The sequence below is a fragment of the Berghia stephanieae genome, chromosome 9 (assembly GCF_034508935.2).
Source record: "Berghia stephanieae isolate SIO BIC M18660-M18661 chromosome 9, UCSD_Bste_1.3, whole genome shotgun sequence".
Lineage (NCBI taxonomy): Eukaryota > Metazoa > Mollusca > Gastropoda > Nudibranchia > Aeolidiidae > Berghia > Berghia stephanieae.
The window spans coordinates 1-10000 of record NC_088368.1 but is presented as its reverse complement, the minus strand read 5'-3'; the positions used below and the strand labels follow the sequence as shown (position 1 = coordinate 10000).

The 10000-nt window shown below is 36.4% G+C and overlaps 1 long non-coding RNA gene across 1 annotated transcript; it reads left to right on the top strand.

The window, feature by feature from the left end:
• Positions 1 to 2234: 2234 nt before the first annotated feature.
• Positions 2235 to 9040, top strand: LOC144979419 (uncharacterized). The gene is made up of 3 exons (XR_013646696.1): positions 2235 to 3339; positions 4545 to 4717; positions 8597 to 9040. It is a non-coding gene; the product is annotated as an uncharacterized LOC144979419 (long non-coding RNA).
• Positions 9041 to 10000: the final 960 nt, after the last annotated feature.

Here is a 10000-nt window from a genome sequence, read left to right as displayed (position 1 = left end):
TGTTGTTGTTGTTTATATCTTGTTTAATGCATCATCTAGTTGATTGGCACTATTATTTTAGTCGGAATACTTTTGCTTTCGCCGTAGCCGTAACCAATGTGAATGGGATTTTTAGTTTGTTTACAAGTGTCTATTTTCAAACTATAACCACACATCACATAGCGAAAGGAATAGCTCCATTTGTGTATAGGTAGTAAAGAGAGAAGAATAAATGCTCGAATCTATGGAAAAAGCTGAGTTCTTTGAGATGTTATTGGATTGAATTCCCCATTAAAAGTGTTTAAAAAAGGGCAGCCGCTGAGTCGGCGGAACCGAATCTTGTTTTCACGTTCAAGTTCACAGTCGAAGTCGAAGTGTCGGGGGCAAAAAAAAAAAAAAAGGAAACCGCAATCGCACCTTTCATAGTGGCAATGTTTTAAAATCGGTACTACCGCAAACTCGGGGACCCAAATAATTTTGGGGTTTTTGGAGGGGGGAAACTTTTTCTTAAAAATTTTTTGGGGGTTTGTTTTGTTGGGAGGGGGGGGGGAACTTTTTTTTTTTAAAAAGTCTCTCCCCTCCCAAAACCCCTACTAGACTTTTTTAAAAAAAGTTTTCCCCCTCCCAAACCCCCAGAATTATTTGGGTCCCCGAGTTTGCGGTATTACTATTACCTTAAAATTGGTTGGGTTGAATGAAAATAAAGCTGTCTTAGACTAGACAGGTTCGTCAAGCCCATTTTAAGAGGCTGTGATTATCCCCAGTAATATTAATATTACGTCCTTAATATTAGAGTTATTCGACACCCGAGTCGCGCATGCGCATTTTGAGAATTAGCTACTCTCAACGACAAGATATGAAGTGCGTAGAAAAGTGCCAGAAGACAATAGAGAATAAAAATTTTTTTCGCGGCGGTGGTGGGGTTTGAACCTGCGACCTTATTGGTACGACAACTCCGCCTGGCAGGTGAGAGCGTGGCTCTACCGTGTGAGCTATCCACGAACACAAAAATATTCGTTTCAAACCCAAAGTCATTTCTAGATCCCTCTCTCACCCACTTCTTGAGATCGCCGATTCGTTCACCACCATCGCGAAGTAATTTTGACCAGCAGTTAAGTTTAATAGCCAATATTCTCATCACAAACATATAACATAGAAACGATTGAGACATTGAGTATGCTCCGGTGTATGGGGTGAATTTTTTAATTCAGAACAGTGAGTGGAGCAGGCACTTATGTTGGTAACAACAAGATATGAAGTGAGTAGAAAAGTGCCAGAAGACAATAGAGAATAAAAATTTTTTTCGCGGCGGTGGTGGGGTTTGAACCTGCGACCTTATTGGTACGACAACTCCGCCTGGCAGGTGAGAGCGTGGCTCTACCGTGTGAGCTATCCACGAACACAAAAATATTCGTTTCAAACCCAAAGTCATTTCTAGATCCCTCTCTCACCCACTTCTTGAGATCGAAAAATTCACCCCATACACCGGAGCATACTCAATGTCTCAATCGTTTCTATGTTATATGTTTGTGATGAGAATATTGGCTATTAAACTTAACTGCTGGTCAAAATTACTTCGCGATGGTGGTGAACGAATCGGCGATCTCAAGAAGTGGGTGAGAGAGGGATCTAGAAATGACTTTGGGTTTGAAACGAATATTTTTGTGTTCGTGGATAGCTCACACGGTAGAGCCACGCTCTCACCTGCCAGGCGGAGTTGTCGTACCAATAAGGTCGCAGGTTCAAACCCCACCACCGCCGCGAAAAAAATTTTTATTCTCTATTGTCTTTTGGCACTTTTCTACTCACTTCATTTCTTGTTGTTACCAACATAAGTGCCTGCTCCACTCACTTTTCTGAATTAAAAAATCTACTCTCATCGACTTCTGTCGTGTGAATTTATCAGCATGGTTGTCTGAAGGCAGGAACTCATTAAAATGCTTAGGCTAGGGATTAAATGATCAGAACAATGAACAATTTGAATGTAAACCCTTCATCCGCATAGAAATTGTCTAAACAAATAATAGACAGAATGTCGTGTGAGCTCCTTGTTGGATGGAATCTTAATGACACGAAAGCCTCGTATGCTGAGAGGAGCATAGTGGTTGAGCTGCTTGACTCTTAATTGGAAATTCTTGGGTTCAAAGCCCAACGGGGAACCTTATTTTTTCAATACTATTTTATTTTTAAAAAAGTATTTTCCTTTATATTTTAAAGCTTATTTATTGATTTTTTTATATATAATTGTTCTTATTATTATCATTCTATCATTTTTTTTCTAATTATTATTAATATATTATTATTAATTATTACTTTTGTCTGTCAAATAAACATTGTTGACACAATAGTTAATTTATGAAAGTCATTACAATCATGGGGAAAATTTCTGAGCGCCACGTTTTACACCTGAGTACGGAGAGAGAATGTGAGCTTTTTCCAACATAGGCGAGCTATAGTGGGGCAAAAAGCCAGCTGAGGGAGGCACCTCAGCTAGGCACAAGTGAGACAACTTTTTTTGGCGGGTTAAGGTGCGCATGCGTCAATGCAGAATTACCAGTTTGGCAATAAAAAATAATAGTTTTAACTGGGTTTGATATTTGGTATTTTGGGAGTGTTTTGCTAAATCACTTAATTTTACCTAAATGACAGATAATTATACAGTATTATTATATGGTGAGCCAAGGTCAAATTATTACGACCGCGTGACAAACAATGAGGATTTTTTTTCTTTTATTATATGCATTTTTGCAGAAATAAAGCGATATCTATATTTTATCTTTTTTCCCATAACTAGTGTGGCATGTTCTATAAAAATAATCTCACAACCCTGGCATAATTTTTCTTGTACTGCCGCTGAGGTTAATATGATATATTATTTATATTGTTGTTGTTGCTCTTTGTTTAAGTCATCCAAGGGTTGATGGGTCTTTGAAAAATGTCACTTGCTTTCACTGTGGCGGACTGAACGGTGGGAATGTGTGACATTCATTTTCATTTGGTTACGACGAGTGGGGTTTGGAGTTGGAGATGTTTGGATTGGTGTGATGTTGGATAGTGTCATATTTCAACACATAGTATTAGATTTAGATAGTCTTTATATTTTAAGTAGAAAATAGTTCGTTTTGCATAGAACACTGATATGATTCATGATACTAAAACGGTTCATTCCTATTCCAGATTCCAAATTATGATGGATGGTGATAGTGATAAGGTACTGGTCACTGACACTGGTGCCAGTGCTAATTTGTTTTAGTTTTATGAAGTGACTGGTTACCACAGAAACTTATAGCACCATTCTTGGCACAATGCTTGGTATCGCAATAACATTTTCAGCCAGTGAGAGCTGCTTTGATCAGTTCGGTTTGTTTGTTTTTTGTCATCGCAAAAATAGGGTTACGATAGACATAAAAATAAAAAGTAAAAAAAGAAAACCGATTCACATCCAGAATTTTATTCATGCCTAGATAAATCTTAAACAAATATTAATGTACAACAGACGTTTAAGACAATAGGAAAATTATTTTCGGAAAGCTCCTACATCCCCAGTATTCATTAAAGGCTGTCATTATTCCCATTGAAAATTCGTTATCCCCAGACACCTTTTTACCGGACGTTGCAAGGGATAAATGTCCCCCACCCCTTTTTTTTTTTGTTTTTTTTTTTGTGCGTGTCTATTCTTTTCTCCCTTTTGTTTTGCCTTTTGTTCCGTTTCTGAGCATGAATTTCTTAAAATTGTTTTTATTTTTTAAAAAAATTGTTTGTTTTTTTTCTCCTCTGTCGGACCATTTGGTCGCTCTCTGAATATTTCTGTTTGTTTGCTTTTTAATTAATTATTCTTTTTAGACACTTTTTCAGATCGGAGTGGGGACGAATGACAATTTGCTAGAAACTAGAAAGGAACCAAGAGAGAGTTTTTAAAAAAAAAAAGTGGGGTGAGGATGGATGGGACATTTATCCCTTTCAACGTTCTGTAAAAAGAAGACGGAATTTTTTAAAAAGTGGCGGAACCAGGATTTGAACCCACAACGCCGATTCTGGTAAAACTTCCAGGACAGACGACTAAACCATTCGGCCATGACACCCAATTCGAAGTAGACGCATATTGTGTATATGTAGTAACAACTGATTTATTGTTGGTTAATTTTGTTTTTATAGATATTTTATTAACTTTCCTTATTTCTATGTGCATTTGGAAACATTCCATATTCTGGAATGTGGATAATTGTTTAAAAGAGCGGAGTTTCAAATATGTGTCTCGGGATAATGAATTTTCGTCATCCTCAGTCAGGGGAGGGATAACGAATTTGCATTATCCCCAGGTGTCTGGGGATAATCACAGCGATTTTAAAAAGTATGAAAAATCTCTTGGGAGAGTAGAGGGCTAGGATTTGGTGAGTTAAGACTAAGACCTGGTGTTAGTAAGAATGAATCTCGCCTTTAATGGGTTAAATCTTGTTGTTTGATTTTTTAAAATTACACACAGAGCGAGTTTAAGTTTTAATATTTTTTTAATGAATTATTTACTATTGTTATGACATTTACTGCTTTTTTATTTTTTCTTAAAGGTGGCGTCAATTGGCACAGTGGTCAATCTATATATGGTCTGTTAATTCTCACAGTCCGCAACTGCGACAAAGTCCTGGTAAACCGGTGATGTGTCTTCAACATGGATGACAGACTGCATTTGGAAGCAATTTTTATTGTAACCTGAGTGAAGTTTTCAGATCCCACAGATTTGGTAAATGAAATGATTCTTATGTTACGGCAGTTATGAGAGATAAAAGTATTATTCTCTTTTAGACTTAAGTCAGGCCTGTAAATCTTCCGACTTTTGTCGGATTTCCAACAGTACGATTTTGCTCTATAAGTGCTAATATTTTAAAATACAATTAATAGTAAAAATATAATTCGTAACGTCAAAGAACAGAACCAATAAAAAAAAGAAAATAAATGACTTTTATTTCGTTCCTCGAAAAAATCTGATTTTATTCCCTTTCAAATGCTGACTTTAGGAGAAAAAAATTGTTCTTTGTCGCATCAAAAACAAAAAAAAAACTAGGCTGTCTATCAGTTAGCTATAATATTATCATGTCACCTACACGCTCCTCTAGACGTGGATGTATTCACTGCCTGGCTACTGTACCACAACCAGCGAGAGACGGTTGCGAAGTTCGCGCGAGTCGTCAAACACAGACCTAGTCAGTAAATAATGCACGCACAGAAGTGTGTCGGAGCTTCTCAGACCGGAAGCAGGCCTGTAAATCTTCCAACAAATGTCGGAATTCCGACAGTACGATTTTGCTCTATAAATTCTGACATTTAAAAATATATATATATATATTCGCAACATCAAAAGACAGAACCAGCTGAAAATATAAGAAAAATGTTTTATTTTGTGTCTCGACGAGAGTATTAAAAACATTTAGACCTGTAAATTCTCAGTCAATTAACTGAAATCAGTCAATTCGTCAAATTCATATATTTTTTAAAAGGAAAGAAAGAAGGAATTCATGAATCGTAGTAGAATGACGTGAAGTAGTTAGGAATGTTCCACAGTGCTACGCATTGCTCAAGGGCGTTTATATTTACAATGGATATATTGCCAAGGCTTCTTAGAATTGCCGTGTCTGAACACACCCCAGTGTATTTTCACACAGCCTTTGTGAAATTATCTTTTCACTTTAAAACCCTGTCATGTTCCCAATGGTAGCCAATTTTAACTGAGCCGCCAAGCGATAAATTTCACTGTTTCGTCTAAGCCAAAGTTGACCACATTTACTTCGTAGAGCCTAAAAGTATGAGATAGTTTAATGCGAAAGCCGGAAGTGCCTTATGAAGACACCTTCAAATCGAAAGTTTTATGATTGCTACAAGCTCATGTCGATTGCCTCACGTTGTACACAAACTGGTTGACAGTTTCTTCACTGATTTGGGTACTTGATTATGAGAAACAATTGTAAGTGGCCTAATTAATTCCCACGTAAATTAGTTTTCTGCCATTGTTTTGCTCAAATGAGCTTGCTGTTTACTATTCATCTCGATTCTTTGGATTTTTCTGATACGATACAAAGAGTTAAATTTCACTGTTTCGTCTAAGTCAAAATTGACCACATATACTTGGTAGAGCCTAAAAGTTTAATGCAAAAGCCGGAAGTGCGTTATGAAGACACCTTCAAATCGAAAGTTTTATTATTGCTACAAGCTCATCTCGATTGCCTCACGTTGTAAACAAACTGGTTGACCGTTTCTTCACTGATGTGGGTACTTGATTATGAGAAACAGTTGTAAGTGGCCTAATTAATTCCCACGTAAATTAGTTTTCTGCCATTGTTTTGCTCAAATGAGCTTGCTGTTTACTATTCATCTCGATTCTTTGGATTTTTCTGAAACGATACGAAGAGTTTCAGTCAATTTTTATAGAGCTCATTTACAGGTCTATACTTATCTCGTCAAAGACAAAACAAACCAGACAGCACTCCATCTTGTCAATAATTATCACCACCTCCACACTACCCGGACGTGTACTTGTTCACTGTCTATTGTCTGCCCACAGACTTGTGTGTCTACCTGCATGTAACTAGCTAGTGTCTGTCGCTCGCGTTCGCGAATCGTGATCACAATTCGTAGTCAGTAATCAACTAACGCACATAGTGTGTTGGGGACCAGGCCGTTTCTTTCTATTTTGCAACTGACACACACACCTCGTTCCATTCTTCTTTTTTTCAGTTCAGTTCATTATCTCTATCCGGTTGAAAGTGAACCAGAAAATATGAATGCGAAATAGATATTTTTCTTCGAATGAATACTTATATCGGAAGTTTTCACTCGTTTGGCATACGACCGATCTTCTTTTCCTCTATTCTCGCACGACCATAGTTTTTCAGTTATTTATTAAATTATTCTTCCTATTCATTATGCCTGAAGTATTTTTAGATCGCAGATCGGACTTACTTACCTTAGAAAAATGTGTTAAGAATAAATTTAAATGGTCGTGGCTTGAAGAACAAGACACCAACGGCGATTTCTTCTCTTGCTATGTGAGGAAAATTGAGGCACCAGGAATGGCATTTGTGTCATATCTGGGTTGTGTTGTTAATCCACTTTTTTGGTTTAGTTGGTCTATTTTCGTATCCTCGAAAAGTTCAGACAATTTTTTCACCACCCATTGGCAGGCCTGCGGAAGGTTTCTCTCTATTTTGCTACTGACACACATGCATTTCTCCGTGTCTTATTTCTTTTTCCCTGTGATTTATTGGTTCAGTCTGGATGTGAAATGGAAAAATAATAATGCGAAATAATTATTTTTCTTCGAAATATATATTCTTCTTCAAATGCTCTCACACGACCGCACCACCTCCTCCTCTTCTTCTATAATAATTAATCCAAATAAACGAAAGAATCAGCGTAAATAGCAATTATATATAGAGAGAGACAGTGAAAATTTTTTACGGGTATATGTGGTGTATAAGCGGAGCGTGAGATTAAGCGGAGTGGACTCATTTACATTTTGGCTCAAATATGTTAAATCATAGAGGAGTATTATTTGCAATTGTTTCAGTGAAATATGGATAAAAGTTATGGCAAATTATGTTTCTTATGTCTTCAATCATGTAACATTAGCTTCATATTATGTTCAGGCCTGTAAATCTTCCGTCTATTGTCGGATTTCCGAAAGTTTTATTTTGCTCTATGAGTGCTAATATTTTTATTCCGTTTCAAATGTCGACTTAAAAAAAACAACAACTTTATTTGTCGCATCAAAGACAAAACAAAACGTCTATCGGTTAGCTATAATATTATCATGTCACCTACACACTCCACTAGACGTGGATGTATTCACTGCCTGGCTACTGCGAGAGAGTGTCACGAAGCACAGATTATCTTTGTCGCGAAGGAAGTTAACGCGAGTCGTCGAACACACACCTAGTCAGTAAATAACGCACGCACAGAAGTGTGTCGAATCAGACCGGAAGGTTTCTCTCTATTTTGCTACCGACACACATGCCTTTCTCCAGTTCTCTTATCTTTTTCTCTATATTTTATTGGTTCAGTCCGGATGTGGGACGGAAAAGAAATAATGCGAAATAATTATTTTTCTTCTAAATATATATTCTTCGAGACCTCTCTCTTCTTCTTCTTCTTCTTCTTCTTCTTCTTCTTCTTTTATGAGAATTAATTAACAACTTGGCATAGTTTTAAAACATGATTATTCATCGTAAAGTGTCACTCAGTTTGTTCCAGTGGTACACAGAATTATCTAGATCTATAATTTCTTAGTCAGCTGACAAATCAACCAGAAATCATTGGATGATTATTTAGCAACGTTAATGTATACGACAGTAATTGGAGCATGTTTATATTATTATTACTTCTCTTTCTTTTTTTTTTTAATTTTACGATTAATTTAAGATTTTTTAAATTATGCCCTTCTGCCACAACATCATAAGACTAAGACTAAGACATGAAGATATCGTCTAGGCATTCTCTCTCTTTCTCTTTCTCTCTCTCTCTCTCTCTCTCTCTCTGTGTGTGTGTGTGTGTGTGTGTGTGTGTGTGTTACGTTTTATACAATTTTGATTATGATTAGAGGGGAGAATAATTGTTTTAACTTTTTCAGACCTCCCCAGATGGACAGTCCGTATGAAATTGAATTGTGGTGAGGTTGATTGCAGTCTTCCGTCCAGTCACTTACCAAGGAGGCAAATGGTTAATATTGGACTAAGCTCATGTCTGACACTGTAAAAGCTGAAGCTTACCAGATCCAGGAGAAAATACAGAGAGGAACTACCTCCTGAGGATAAGGTACAAATGAAAGCAAAGCATGGTGAACAATTCAAAAAAGAGAGAAAGCATGTTTGAATGCTTTTGATACTTCGCTCTCTCTCTCTCTCTCTCTCTCTCTCTCTCCTTTTTAATAAATGGGAAATGGGTGCCTCTGGTTTGTGTTGCATTTCATTTTTTTTTTCGTGGTTTAAGTAACTCTAAAATTCTAGCACCTATCATGAAGAGAGAGAAAATGTTCTTCGGTTCATTGTTTCTAGTTTCACAAATGACCCTGCCACCTTGCAATACCAGAAATATCCTTGGTTCATAGTGGAAGTCCTGGATGAAGTTTTTTATTTCTCATAGTGGATGGCTCTGTCCTCTATCACTATTTATCTTTTTCAAGCTTGCTTTCTGTCTTAGTCTTGAAATGAGATTACTTCATTCTGTCCTGATCTTGGTCAGTAGAGAATACATGCTGAATCTTACGAATTTTTCGTAATTTTATGAATTTTAGACAAATTTCATGGCCGAATACTAAATTTTATGGAAAATTACTAATTTTCAATTCTTAGTAATACTTGATGATAATATTAATAATGATAATAATGAGAAGAAGAAGAAGAACAACAACAACAACTACTACTACTATTATACTACTGGTATAATAATAATAATAATAACGATGAGAACTACTACAACTTCTACTATAATAATGATAATAATATTGTGGTTGTTCATACACAATTTCAGATACTACGAATTTCCTTGTCAAATTACTAAAAATTGACATAAAAATTACTTAATTTGAAGTTTTCAATTTGACATATCTGGTAGAGTCAAATGTATAACTGTCGTTTTGGGAGATTATTTTTTTTTCTTCTTGTAAATAATCTGTTATGCAGTGCAACAGGGAAATCTCAACCGTGGGACCGGGCCTAGTTGTTCGAGATTTCTGTGTTGAGTATATTTTACAAAGCATGTGTGATGGTTAAATGTGGCATAATGTGTTCTATAATATGAAAACAAAGCCAGCCCATAGCATTGCTGGTTACACACTCAGCACTTGCCGTCTTTATCTATGAATCCGCTATCTAATCACTGTCGCTTCTCATCTCTCCCGGCGCCCCTCTTCTCACCCAACCTTAAACGACTTGCATATAACAGGCATTTTAGAAACCTTAAATAGCAAAATGAAAACAAATGGTGTAGGTCAAATTAACTAAATACATATGGTCAATTAAAAGTTTGCACTTCC